At 44.9% G+C, this 14,460-nt stretch overlaps 1 non-coding gene across 1 annotated transcript; it reads right to left on the reverse strand.

Annotated features, from left to right (window-relative positions):
* Positions 1–13,985: 13,985 nt before the first annotated feature.
* TRNAG-UCC lies at positions 13,986–14,058 on the reverse strand. Its single transcript has one exon. It is a non-coding gene; the product is annotated as a tRNA-Gly (tRNA).
* Between the last annotated feature and the right edge of the window lie 402 nt (positions 14,059–14,460).

The raw sequence follows: 14,460 nt of genomic DNA on the forward strand, positions 1-14,460 counted from the left end.
GCGCGCGCGCGTCCCCTGGTCCGTCCGTCTGTCCGCCCGCCGGGTCCCTGAGGAATGCGGGCTGGGCCCCCCGCCCGCCCCCGCGCCGCGCGCTTCCCCGAGGCCCCAACAGGTGATGCGCTGTTCTGCCCTGGACCCACGCGGGCCCCCCGAGGCAAACTGCGGCGACTCCGCAGCCGGGGAAGGAAAACATGGCCCAGGATCGCCGGCAGGAGCCTTTGCTGGAAGCCGGTTCTGCGTCTCTTTCATCTCACAGAATCAGCCTCCCCAATAGGCTGATATCCTGAAAAAAGGAACAGCCGACTGCGGAACGTCCCAAATTTCAGTGAAATCCCTTTTAAAAAGGGCAACGAGAAGGACAGGTTATATGCTGAAGGTTCTTACACACTTTCTTCACCAAGCTTTTAGAGCTTGATTAACAGACAGATACCGCTGACTTTGCACACAATCAATTTCAGTCTCTTCAGCTGGACTTTTCAAAGTTTGCACTCCTTTGCCTACACTTTCTCAACAGTTCCTCCTCCCCAGCATACATAAACACATTCACACGTTGATCACAAATCTGAAAAGTAAACTAGTAAAATCAACCTTCTGAATCTCACCAGTTTATTAAAATATCAGAAAGGCACTTCAAATGCTTTTCTTTGGATGGGCAGAGTTGCATCCAGCATACTCATTCTCCCTTGAAACTACCTACAAACATTTATTTTGTTCTTTACCGGGTCCTTGAAACACTGGCCGATTTCCCAGAAAGTGAAAAGAGGAGGCACAGCGTCCACAAAAATTTTAAAAAACAAAAAAAGGTACATAATCTGTGCAATGTACATGCTGCTATTTCAGATATGGGCAAATCACACACTGCCTAGGAAGAGGGTGGTCTTTTAATCTGTAGGAGCCCCATCCTTTGGTGGGGGAAGGAGGATGGTTAGCCTGCTGACTATATCTCGGCCCAGTTTACATACCATTCAGACAAGGTTTTACATTAATTTAGATGAAGACTGTGTGCAGAACAATGACTGGCCTACCCTCCAGATTCTGACCTTGAGTCACCTGTGTACTTTGGCAGTGTGGGGGCATATTTTGGCCATTTCAGAGAAAAAAGATTTGGAAGCCTATGAAGGTCAAGGTCATCATGCCAGGAAGTCACATCAGGTCACTGTGCAAGGTCATCACATCAGGAAGGGAAGAAGAGACCCCCTCAACTCCTAAAAGGATTTTTCTTGAAACCCAAGAAGATGTGGTGGATCTTCTAGAAAGTTAAAGCCAAGCCCAGTAGCACTGAAGGCAGGCAGTTGGGTTGACTGGGGCAGGTATCTCAAGGACCTCGTGACTTTGCAACAGGCTGACCTGGTAATCTTGCTTTAAGGAGGAACTAACCACACACACTTTCTGTCCTGGTGGCCTACGGCAAAGGCCAGACGAATCTCCTTTTAACCTGGTTATTTCCTTGGGTTCAGAGTGCTCATGAAGCAGGGATCTGAGTTCAGGCCCCCAGGTCCAGATTATCTGGGTCCTTGTCTAGCCGTTGAGTATTTGTCTTCAAGTTATTAATGCCAGAAAGGATGGGGGCGGGGTAGAAGGAGAGAGCACAGCAGGGCAGCTCCAGATGTTAGCCTAAACCAGATGCCCCTGGGCTTGCAGCTGTAACACCAACCCACCTTGATTTGGTGTGTGGAGAGCCTGTTCCTGGCAGTTTCTGCCTGTCTCTTGACACAGTACAGAGGCAAAAACCCCAGGATGAAGGAGACAGCAAGGCACCTACAATGGCGGTCTGTCCTCAACAATCTGTAGCGCCCAGTCCTCCCAGGGCTCTTCCAGACTAGCTCAATCCAGGCAGAAAAGATGCACCTTTAGATGCAGATTCTGCTTGCCTGGGGCTGTTTGGAAAGCGTAAGAGCAGATAATCTCTCTTGTCGATTTCAGATAAACCAGATGGGGGCTCTCCCACCCATCTTGCACTCGGCTTAGTTCCCTGGCAGCCGAAGGAACCCCCTCAGGGAACTATGTGTCCCAGCCCCAGTGGCTGGAACCCTCCCCTCCCCCACAAGCAAAGCTGACTCTGGCCTCTGCAGACATTCCTTGAAGCAAGATTCTTCAGGGAGTGCACAAAAGAAAAAGACATTTATGCCAGTCTATGTCTGATGCAGGATATGACACGCTTGGGGCTGACGCGCGGGGATGACCCAGAGAGATGTTGTGGGGAGGGGGGTGGGAGGGGGGTTCATGTTTGGGAACGCATGTACACCTGTGGTGGATTCATGTCAATCTATGCCAAAACCAATACAGAATTGTAAAGTAAAAATTAAAAATAAATAAATAAATTTAAAAAAAAAAAGAAAAAGGCATTTAGCAATGAAGATACTTAACATAAATCATTAACAACCATGAAATCTAGATATATATTTACGGTAAAACACTTTCTCTTGAGTAGTCAAACTTTCTGATCGTACTATGGGGAAAAGCTTCTATCGTACTAGTATTGGCCCTTTTTTCCTCCTCCTTGAGAACAGGAACTGAAAACAGTTGGAGAGGCTCTGTATTAAAGCCACGGCACCATTCTCTACATGGCTCTCCAAAGCTCAAAGCCCTCGCTAAGAACTTTTTGCTGATTGTCAGTTTCTCTGAGTGGGGTCTCTAGCAAACAGTAATACTTTTCTGCAATCTCCATTAGCTTAGTAATTCAGATTTTCATGATACATACTATTATTGTCATTGCTGTTACTGTGGGATGTTCTTTCTGGAAGAAACACTATTTGAACTAGATGTACATGAAGGTTTTCGATTTCATTTAATGTCTGGGTTAAAAAAAATTGCTATGACAAACCAACCTGCCTACTGCCAGACTTCGAAATTTGTTGTCAAAGGCCTAAAGAAAGTGGGAAGCACTTGAAATGTGAATTTTCCTGCAGACACATACAGACCTACAAGAAAGTTACCAGCAGACTATATTTTCAACTCCATTTCGGTTAAGCAGGAAAGGTACAAGACGATTTCTTGGTTAATGGCACCATATGTTGGCAATTCATGATTCACAATGAGTTATGACACAGAGAAGTGTCATTAAAAAGAAAGACAACTGAGGAGATACTAGTGATGTAAGGAGAACTGGTGATTTTGCACCCAGAACAAACCCATGACAGAACTGAGCCATTATTGGTTGTGATGATGCAATTTCAATGGTCATTACTATGATGGACATTAATCACAAAAATCATAAATATTGTGTATGACTTCTGGGCAGGCATACTTAATTATAGGGCTGAGGAAAGCATGTCAATTTTCTTCGTGTAAGTTTTCCAAGAAAAAAATCACTAGAATAAGTTGCTCAATCGTTCGACTCTTTGTGACCCCGTGGACTGTAGCCCACCAGGCCCCTCCGTCCACGGGATTCTCCAGGCAAGATTACTGGAGTGGGTTGCCATTTCCTTCTCCAAGGGATCTTCCCGACCCAGGGATCGAACCCAGGTCTCTGGCATTGGAGGCAGACGCTTTAACCTCTGAGCCACCGGGGAAGCCCTCAGAATAAGCACTCGTGGAATCATGCTGCTGTGTTTCAAATTTTTTCTTTTCTGTTTTACTTTAAATCCTATTAAGAACAGGATAACTTAAAATGATATGACATTGGGACACAAAAGAAATAATTAACCCTTGCTGAAGTCATAAAAGGTAATCTTCCGAGGTTTCCGTAACTGTGAAAATCAAACAAAACAAAGTGAAAGACAAGCCACAATGTTTCGACCAGAGACCTCAGGCCTGGTGGGTGGTGCATCTTCTCTTCGAAACGACACGGTGTTGTGTGTGACTGCAAGTCAGAAACAAAGGACTTTTGACAACTGGGAAAACATTTGCTTCAGTGGATGATCTGGTGAATGAAATGCAAGAGCTTCAACCCTCCTGTTGCCAGCAGTGTGTCAGCTGGCTAGGGTGGCCGTATACTTAAATATAAACCAGAGCACTTGTGACAGGGAAAGGAGACACCATTAATAATGACAACAGAACAAGATGCAGAAACTACGACTGTCCCTGGCAAGCCAGCACAGATGGTCACCCAAGTTCAAGGTAAGCCCTCCGTACCGTCGGTATCCACATGTGAAATGAACATAATAATTTCTCCAACACAGACCTCACAAGAGAAACTTACTTATTAATTAAATGTGTGAACTTCATCTCTATATTACAAACCCCACTAACTATTTCACACCGGGAAACACAGATTCCAGAATACAATATCCTGCATGATTCGGCCATCAAAACAGAGTTTTCCTTTCTATGTCTAGGACAAAGATCTCACAGATGCGACCAGGTCATCATTTATAGCTCCAGCCTTCTCTCTAGAGAATAACCCATCTTCTTCACAGTTCTTAAAATCCCTGCTGGTCAAGGAGAAGTGAGATGGCCAAGAGCCTCCCCCCACCCCCTCCATCTCCACACACACACAACCCCCTCACATCTCTCTATTGTGATGTTCTGGAACTTTCCTCCCCTACATTGTAACAAATTCCTCATGTGGATATAAATATGAGCCACACTTGTATCCAATGTGTTAATGGTTTAAGCAAATTTGCTTTCTTTTCCAGAGAATCCATTGATGTTCATTTTTATTGGGGGTTCTTTTTCTCTCTTTTAAGTTGGTAGATACTGGAGAGAACAGACCTTGTCTACACACCACTGTAGCGACACCATCTTGTGTGCACCATGGTGGGGAGGTGCCAGACCCTGGTCACTGCAGACCCAGTCTGGATCCTAGGTGGCAGCTTTTAAGTGAGAATTGCAACTTGCAGATGCTCGCACCTCTTCTACCAGAGTGATCTAAACCCCAAAGTATTCCACAGAATTCCAGGGTGGAATCCACAGAATGTGAGAACGTCCACAAATGTAAGCACCCTGCTGCCTGTCTCGCTTTTCCCAAGGGTGCCATTATGAACTCTTTCAATATGGAATATTTGGTGAGGCCTCATTGGAAAGAGACTTCCCGGGCCTATTTCTGCTTTGGGCTTGTCCACGTGGCTTTCCTCAAAGCAGTGAGTTCTTGGGAGTAGAAAGGGCAATGAGAACTACGGGAGCCAATCACAGAGCCAGAAGGCTGGGATCCTGGGGTTCCCTTCTCCCCACTCGCCTCTCTCATTCTGCAAATGAGCAAAGTGAGGTCTGGAGTGCTAATGCCAGTCAGGCTCCCATCTCTCCTGTATCGTGGTCAGCCTTTGCCCTGTTATACTTGCTAAGTAGTTAGGATCTTTTTTTAATTATTATTATTGCAGTATAGTTAATTAACACTGTTGTGTTAGTTTCAGGTGTATAGCAAAATGAATCAGTTTTGATGGTGCTGATTTAGTTGCTAAGTCTTGCAGGCAGAGTCTTTACCAACTGAGCCACTAGGGAAGCCCACACATATACATATAGCCATTATTTTTTAGATTCTTTTCCCATATAGGTCATTACAGAGCATTGAGTAGAGTTCCCTGTACTACATTAGCAGGTCCTTTTTAGTTACCAATTTTATATATAGCAGTGTGTGTACGTCGATCCCAATATCCTAATTTATCCCTCCCCTCTACGTAGGATCTTTTATCCTTTTTTCTCACAACCACCCAAAGGGATCTCTCAATTATTCCAGCTCCTTTTGTTTTCCTGACGTGAAGAATCAAGTCAGGGTTCGTAAAAGAGAGTGTATACTTAGTTTCTAAAATTGTTCTCCCCTTGACCATAGAATTGGGTCTGGTATTATTGGGGTTGGGTAGGGGGAGCATTGCTTACAAGCCACGTGGCATCAGGCATTGCATCATCTCTGCTCATCAAGACCTGGTGTGCACTGTGTGTGTTAGCCCATGGGCTGCTTCTGTACCACCATGGACCATTCCAGGTGGGCAGGGCTTCCCTGAGCAGGTGAGGCTGGGGCCAGCCATCAGAGATGCTGGAGAGGAGCCCGGACTGGCCAGTAGGGGAAAGAGCCTGGGAGGTGAGCTGGCGGAGGCATGGCCAGGAAATCACACCTGTCCAGCACAGGGGTGAGGCGTGGGGGATCTGAGAGTCCTCCCTGGAGATGACCTTGATTCAGCAGAAAGCAGGGTCTAGAACTGCCTCCTGCAGCCCAAAGCAGGTGGGGTGGTCCTTACTGCTCCCTACCCTGAGCCTCTGCCCCCACCTCTAGAAGTCAGAACTCCTCGCCTTCCCAACCAGGGCAGGGAAACTCATTTGAAACTGGACTGATGGCCTCCATATGCTTTAATGCCAAACATACGCTGAACTAGACTTCATTTCAATAATGCATTTCATTTTTTTCCAGTTTTGTCATCAGTTCTCAGCTTTGTTGAGTAATAGCCACAAACTTTATTTGCAAGAGAATATGGACAGCAGAGAATGGAAGGGTCAATGCAAATACATGGCCCTTCAGTTCACCCCAAGAGGGCTGCATGTGATGCTGAGATGGCGCAGAGCTGGCCATGTTCACCCCACACATGCAGTGCGGCACTGTGGGAGCTGCGAGGGCACTGGGTTATCCTTGGACTTGGGGCCCTCCTGAGATGAGGGGCGCCCCTGGGGGTGCGGGATGCCCCAGGGTGGGGGTGATGGATGCTGCAGCAACCCCACTCCACCCCGAGTGTCAGCTCTCCAGCATCTCCACCCTCTAGTTTTATAGTCAACGCCTGAAAACCAATCACGTGCTTTAGAACTTAAGTGTTTTTACAGTGATTTCATTTTTCTCTCTCCCACCCCAGCCCCCAGAATTTAAAGGATGGGGAGAACTTATATTTCTTGCAGATGGGAAAAACAGTTTTAATAATGAAGGACCTGATTTCTGGGGCCAAGTGGGTATGTGAGGTTCTGATACTGGGGTAGGAGGGGGATGTAAATGAAGATGCCCAGCATTTAGCAACCAACCACTCCATGGCTCAGCTTCTCTGCCTTCTAGCTACGGGGAATTTTGTGTTCATCCCCATGTGCATAAAATTCAATGTTTCCCAGATTATGTTGTTTTGCTATTGAACTATCTCCTTTTGCAAACTTTATATGGATAAGGCTAAGTGGGATCAAATATAATTAGAAGTTGGGCAAGGGTTTCCCTAACACTACGTTAAGAGTCTAATCTGTGTGACATGATTGATTTCACAGTTGCAAGGAATGAAATGATAACAGGTAGTTTCTACCTGTTCCCTCACATATACATGTACCTCATTCAACACACCTGCACCCAATATGCATAAGACCCCAGGACCCTGATAAATGGCAAACTGGTATACAAAGCAAAAAGATGATCAGAGAGCAGTTGGTGATATTTCCAGGCTTGCCCAGCTCACAAGCACTTTCTGAGGAAGTTGCTGGGGAAGCTTCTCTATGCCACTCCCAGGCCTGACCTCCAGCAAGTGAGGATCAGCAGCTACTGTGGAAAACTGTACAGATAGATGTTCCTCAAAAAACTAAAAATAGAATTACCACATGATACAGAGATTCCACTCGTGGGTATATATCCAAAGAAAATGAAAACACCAATTCAAAAAGATATATGCACTGCAGTGTTCATAGCAACGTTATTTACAATAGCCAAGACATGGAAGCAACCTAAATGTCCATCATTACATGAATAGATAAAGAGGATATGGTATATACACAATGGATTGTTACTCAGCTATAAAAAAATAATGAAATTTTGCCATTTGAAACAACATGGATGGACCTGGGGGCTATTATTCTTAGTCAAGTAAGTCAGAGAAAGACAAATATTTTATATCTTCACCTATAGGTGGAATCTAAAAAATAAATGAATGAATATAACAAAACAGAAGCAGATTTTTAGATAGAGGGTAAACCAGCAGTTACAGTGGGGAAGAACGAAGAGGAGCAAGACAGTGGAAGGGGATTAAGGAGTACAAACTACCAGGTATAAAATAAATAAGATACAGCACAGGATGTAATGTACAGCACAGGGACTATAGCCCCAATACTTTATAATAATTTTAAATGGAATATAATCTATAAAAATATCAAATCACTATGTTATAATCTGAAACTAATACAACATTGTAAGTCAATTATAGTTCAATTTTTTTAATTAAAATAAAAAAATTGATGATGGGGATGCTGACTGGCAGAAGATTGATAAAATAAAGGCCCTTTTGAGGGCTCTTGCATTTCAAATTAGAAGTTTACATTGCAAACTGTAGGCAGTGAGGGGTGAATGGAGCAAATCTGAACTTTAGAAAGTGATTATGTTGGCACAATGGAGGCTAGAGTGAATGGAGGGGGGGTTTGAGGGGGAGGGGCAGAGATGAGCTTCAGGGTAATTAGTCAGGAACTATAATAAACGGACCGGACAATGTCTCTCTGTTACCCTTTCCCGCCTTCTCCGTGTTATTTGTTCACAAAAGCAAGTACCCTGCCATCCGCCCACCCTGGTTTAAAAATTCTCCCAAGGAGAAGCTCATCCATTTCACACAAGTTTGAGTCACTATGACACAGAAATTACACAGACCATCAAACCAGCCTCTGCATTTATCCAATAAGAAGAAAAAGTCAACAACAATAAGCGTGGCCCGGTGAACAAAAAATCAAAAGATAACAAAACAGAGGCAGGCAATTAGTAATTTAAAGGTGCTGTTTGGAGGGACTTCCCTGGCGAGCCAGTGGTTCAGGCGATTCCAGATCAGGGAACAAGATCCCATATGCCTTGTGGCCAAAAAATAAAAAATAAATTTAAATAAATGTGTGGCCAATAAATAAATAAATGAAGAGATGAATGCAGAGTTTCAAAAGGTCATATTACTAGAAAACTATGTTTTTTAAACAAAATAAAAGGGCTGTTTGGGGGACTTCCCTGTTGGTCCAGTGGCTAAGACTCTGTGCCCTCAACGCAGAGGGCCTGGGTTCCATCCCTGGTCAGGGAACTAGACCCCACATACTGCAACTAAAGATTCTGGGCGCCACAACTGACTTGGGCAGCCAAATAAATAAATAAATAATATTTTAAAGTGCTGTTTTATTTAGGTTCTCAAATTATGTGGAGGCAAACTCTTGTTCACTCTAGAGCTGTGTGAGCTTGGGTCAGTGGTTTGTTTTACCTCTCTGGACCCTGAGGTTTCTCATCTGTAAAATGAAGGCTGGATAAATACTGAGCCCTCTTAATCATCACCTGGTATCTCAGTTCTTCTATTACTGCGTTTCCAGACAACGCAGGTTCGTATTAGGAAGGAAAGGTAATCACTCAGACTGGCTTCTCTTCGTTCTGAAGCAGCTCTTCCATCTGGGGCCCCAACTGGACTCATGGAAGCGAGTCGAGTGCCACTTATGCTTTATTCTCAGTGTTTTTCCTGGAGCCCCAATACTGTCTATACATATACACTACAGCCTAGTTCCATTTTTTAAAAAATATTTATTTATTGATTCGGCTGCACAAATAATATTTATTGATCGATTTGGGTCTTAGGTGCAGTACACAGGGTCTTCGATGTCTAGTTGCAGCATGCGAACTCTTAGCTGTGGCATGTGGTATCTAGCTCCTTGACCAGGGATCAAACCCAGGCCTCCTGCACTGGGAGCTCGGAGCCTTAGCCACTGGACCACCAGAGAAGTCCCTACAGCCTAGGTCTTGAGGCCTCATCTTTACACAGAGCCTGAGCTCTAAAGTGAGAGAGACCACATGGCTTTAGGCACCTTGAGCTGCTAATATTTCTGCATGGAGGGGGCACAGACTGAGTCCAGGCCTGAGTCTCTGCTCCATCCCTTACTTGCTATGCCAACCTGGGCAAGTGATTTCAGTTTTCCTGCTAAAGACGGAAAAATCACAGGGTTATTTTGAGGATAAAGAAGAACAGAACCTGGCACATCGTAAGCGCCATTTTAGTGTGGTCAGTGAATAAGCAGGACGTGATAGGCAATGCATCCATCTCAGGGATGACAGGATAAATCAGCCTTTATCATCCACAAGTTGGTCATGATCCCTGAGAGATCCAGACAAGTGATTAAGGTTGGTGGGTCTAAGTACAAAGTGATGTTCCTGGGAAGACCCCAAGACCCCTTATGCTCATCAGGCCATTCCCACATGGTGATACACAGAGCCATTCCCTCTCTACTCAGTTCAGGGAATTTATTTTGGCACTTTTCTTCAATACCCATAGGGCTTTCAACAAAGATAAAAATGCACTGACCTTAGTAACCTAAACATAATGGAAATACCAAGAACAGATTTGGATGAGGCATGCCCAGTGACATCACATTTGTAAGACTGATTGGGAAAGTTAGAACACATTGAAATTTAGTGTAGGAAGCACCTGCCAGGAACAGCTTGTTCTTCCAGTTAGAGAGACTTGGGGTCCCCACCCTTGCCCCACCAATAACCTTTCTTAAAAAAAAATAGGCCTTTATAACCAAAGCATTTTTACCTCATATTGAGACTAAAATCCAATTCATACAACCCTGGGCACCCAAAGAGAATCAGCCAGAGAATCCTACACAGTTGAGGTGGACAGGATGCCTGGAATCTGATCAACACAACACTCTGAGGATGCATTTATAGTATGTTTAGAAAGGGATTTGGTCACCTCAGGGCTCCCTGGTTTTATGAAGGAAAGAATCCATAAGCAATGCAGCACAGAAGTAGATTTCTGTTTCTGGATATTGCTTCAAAGGTCCACAGACCAATTCAGAACACCTACAGGACCCTGGCAGGGAGGTGATGGATAGGATGTGGGAGTGACGGTGGATGCTGCTGGACAGGTGGTGGTTGGTTCCACGAGTTCCGCACGAAGAGCTTGAACTTTATCCTGCAAGTGGTATAGAGTCATGGTCTGTGTTTTGGACCAATCCGTGTGGAGAGTGGATTTCAGAGAAGCAGGGAAAGGAACTACAACAAATGTCTATTATAACAGTTCAGGAAAAGAGATATGAGAATCTGAACTTAGGAGGAAGTAAGGATTAAAAGACCAGGTAGATTTTATTTTATTTTTTGATCATTTAAGAAAGTATTTGTTGATTTGAAACATGAGCACTTTTAAATTTCAAGAGAGGGCTTCCCTGATGGTCTGCTGCTGCTGCTGCTGAGTCGCTTTAGTCGTGTCCGACTCTGTGCGACCCCATAGATGGCAGCCCACCAGGCTCCCCCGTCCCTGGGATTCTCCAGGCAAGAACACTGGAGTGGGTTGCCATGTCCTTCTACAATGCATGAAAGTGAAGAGTGAAAGTGAAGTCGCTCAGTCATGTCCGACTCTTAGCAACCCCATGGACTGCAGCCTATCAGGCTCCTCCACCCATGGGGTTTTCCAGGCAAGAGTACTGGAGTGGGTCGCCATTGCCTCCTCCTCCCTGATGGTCTAGTGGTTAAGAATCTGCCTGCCAATCCAGGGGAATGGATTTGATCCCTAGTCCTGGAGGATTTCATTTGCCATGGGGCAACTAAGCCCGTGGTCCACAACTACTGAGCCCAGGAGCTGCAACTACTATAGCCTGTGGGCCCTAGAGCCCACACTCCACAACAAGAGAAGGCTGAGCACCGCAAGTGGAGCAAGGCTGTGCACAGCAGTGAAGACCCCAGTGCAGCCAAAAATAAATACACAAATAATCAATGCTTTAAAATTTCAAGGGAAAGTTGAAGGCAAGTTTTCTTTTTTTTTAATTGAAGAATAGTTGTTAATTTCTGGTGTACAGCAAAGTGATTCAGTTATATACACACACACACACACACGTCTATGGGCGTCCCCAGTGGTTCAACAGTAAAGAATCCACCTGCAATGCAAGAGACGGAGGAGACACGAGTTTAATCCCTTGGTTGGAAAAGTTGCCTGGAGTAGAGCATGGCAACCCACTCTGGTATTCCTGCCAGGAAAATCCCATGGACAGAGGAGCCAGTGGGCTACAGTCCACAGGGTCACAAACAGTTAGACACGATTGAAGCAACTGAGCATGCATGCATACACATGTCTACAAATTATTTTTTGTGTTCTTTTCCATAATGGTTTATCCCAGGATATTGAATATAGTTCCCTGTGCTCTACAGTAGGACCTTGTCGTTTATCCATCCTCTATATGCTAGCTTGCATCAAGAGCAGGTAGATTTGAGAATGACTTTAGGAAGTGAAATTGGCACAATGTAAAGATGAATTGCACGTGAGTGGGCAGAAGTTGGGAAGATAACCTCGTAGAGCTGAACAATCTTAGGTGACATATCAACATCTCACCTACATTTTTACACTGATGTAGTCAGGTCCGGAGTACCACAGATAGACCCAGCTCTTTCCAAAACAACTTCGCTGTTCTAGCAGCTTCATGTTGGTACGTTTTCTTTCAGTGTCAGTAACCAGCATTACACATTCTAGGAAAAGGGGGAAAATTCAACATTCTGCCAAGGCCCTCATTTTTTTTTTTCCATAAAGTTAGGATTAGCTCTTGGCACATCACATGGCATTAATTTTGTATTACATGCAATCTGATTGATTCCGGTGTACCAAATTATGAATAGCTGCCAAGAAGTCTCATGAACATTTATCAAAAAAGACGCTGTAGGTATGAGATATATATAAAAAAAAAAAAAAACGATGTGGCAGAAAAACTGGAGTTCAACTAAAAATGTGTTAGTCATGTAGGTCCTTTTACAGTTCTAAGATTCCTGTGCCTAATGATGCGTCCAGTTTGCCTTGGGTGTGATTTCTAGAGCTCTCTGTAAACTCTCTGGTTTAACTCCACATCATAACAAAATGCAGTAAGTCCCCTGCCTATGAACCTTCAATTTGTGCACTTCCAAAGATGTGAACTTGCATTCCATCAGCATCAGGCATGAGTGAGATTGCAGCTTGCCCTCTGTCTCCTATTGCTGGCAATGATTCAGCTCTACCGTCTCCTGCCTCCTCTCCCTCCTCCTGCCAGTGGCCCTTCTTGCCTGTTCACTCGGTGCCAGTCCCTGTATGCCAGCTGTATCATAATACTACTGGACTTTCAAGGTACTATACTGTAGGGATTAAAAATGCTTGCTTTACTTTTTGTGTTTGTTTTTTATGTATTATTTGTCTGAAAAGTATTATAAACCTATGAAAGTACAGTCCTATATAGTCGAAGGTATTAGTCGCGTACCTGGGCTAACTTGGACTTACAAACAAATTGGACTTATGCACTCACTCTCAGAATGGAACTCCTTTATATGTAGGGCACTTACTGTATGTCAGCTGTTATGTCCAGTACTGAGCACAGTGCCTGACCTATCGTAGGCATTCTGGAAATGTTTATCGAATGAATGAATGAAAGTAAAAGGCAACTGTGGGCAGATTCAATCCTCAGGGCCTGAAACCTGGCCCAGGAGCGTCTGGCCCATGAAGTCAGAAGAGGACACAGCAGAGAAACACAGCTGTCTACACCTCTTCCCTGGATCCAAGCATCTCTCAGGCTGGCTTTGGGGTTTAGGATCTGCCTGGACCTGCATCTTCTCGAATCTTCCTTAATTATGTCACTCACTACAGAGACAAAGCAATTAGTCCAAGGGCACCAGAGTGTAAGGAGCAGGAATTTAGCAGGCATTTGGCCACCAGAGGGCAAGAGAGTCAAAAGCCTGCTCCTGCCCATCATTGTTGCCCTTGGCAGGGTGGAAACTTCCATGCTTCCCTAGCAGCATTCTCCACATTTCTTTTTACTAATCGTCCCCAATACTTGGTACAGCAGGAATTCTAGTATGATTTAACCCCCCAAGCTATTTACAATATCCACCTTGGGCAATGCTTTCCTTTTTTGCTAATAACCATTTAAAAATGAAACCAGGACACAATCAGGTACATTGTCCAAGGTTGACCAAGCAGGGCTGGTAAGGCCACTCCTTTGGGCAGCTTCCTGTGCAAACTGCCTGGAAACTTTGAGGCTGGGCATACTCCTGAGAGTGGCTAGGAGGTGTGCCCAGAGGCCGGTAGGTCAGGTTGGGGTGCCAGGTAAAATACAGGGTGCTTAGTCAAATCTGAGTTTCAAATAAGCAATGACATTTATATACTGGCCACACTGTGAAGCTTGTGAAATCTTAGCTCCCTAACCAGGGATTGAACCTGTGCACTCTGCAGTGGAAGTGCAGAGTCTTAACCACTGGACCACCAGAGAAATCCCAATAAATACTTTAAAATATAAATCTGCCCCAGTGTGGGGGTCAATCTATTATTTTTATTGAATCCAGCCACCCTTCCTGTGTGGAGTGCAAGGGGGCTAATTCTTCCTGCACCCACCAGGTGCCTCGCTCATCTGCCTTAGCTCACACTACCTCCTCTGTCTGGGATGCTCAGCCTACTTCACCACCCGGATTACGCTCCTTATTCAAGGTCCGGCTTGAATGTTACCTTCTGCTTCCTTTCCAGTACTCTTAGGACCCCGCATCCCTGAGTGGTGGTGTGGGTTATCACGCCTGCCTAGCACTTCAGGTTGGTTGTTGTGTGTGCCATGGGGTCAGTGATGCTCAGTGGGGACCGGAAGGGAGGGGACAACTTTGGTCATTCTGCAGATTCCTAT

This window comes from Oryx dammah, unplaced genomic scaffold, assembly GCF_014754425.2.
Source record: "Oryx dammah isolate SB20612 unplaced genomic scaffold, SCBI_Odam_1.1 HiC_scaffold_10, whole genome shotgun sequence".
In the NCBI taxonomy this organism is placed as follows: Eukaryota; Metazoa; Chordata; class Mammalia; order Artiodactyla; family Bovidae; genus Oryx; species Oryx dammah.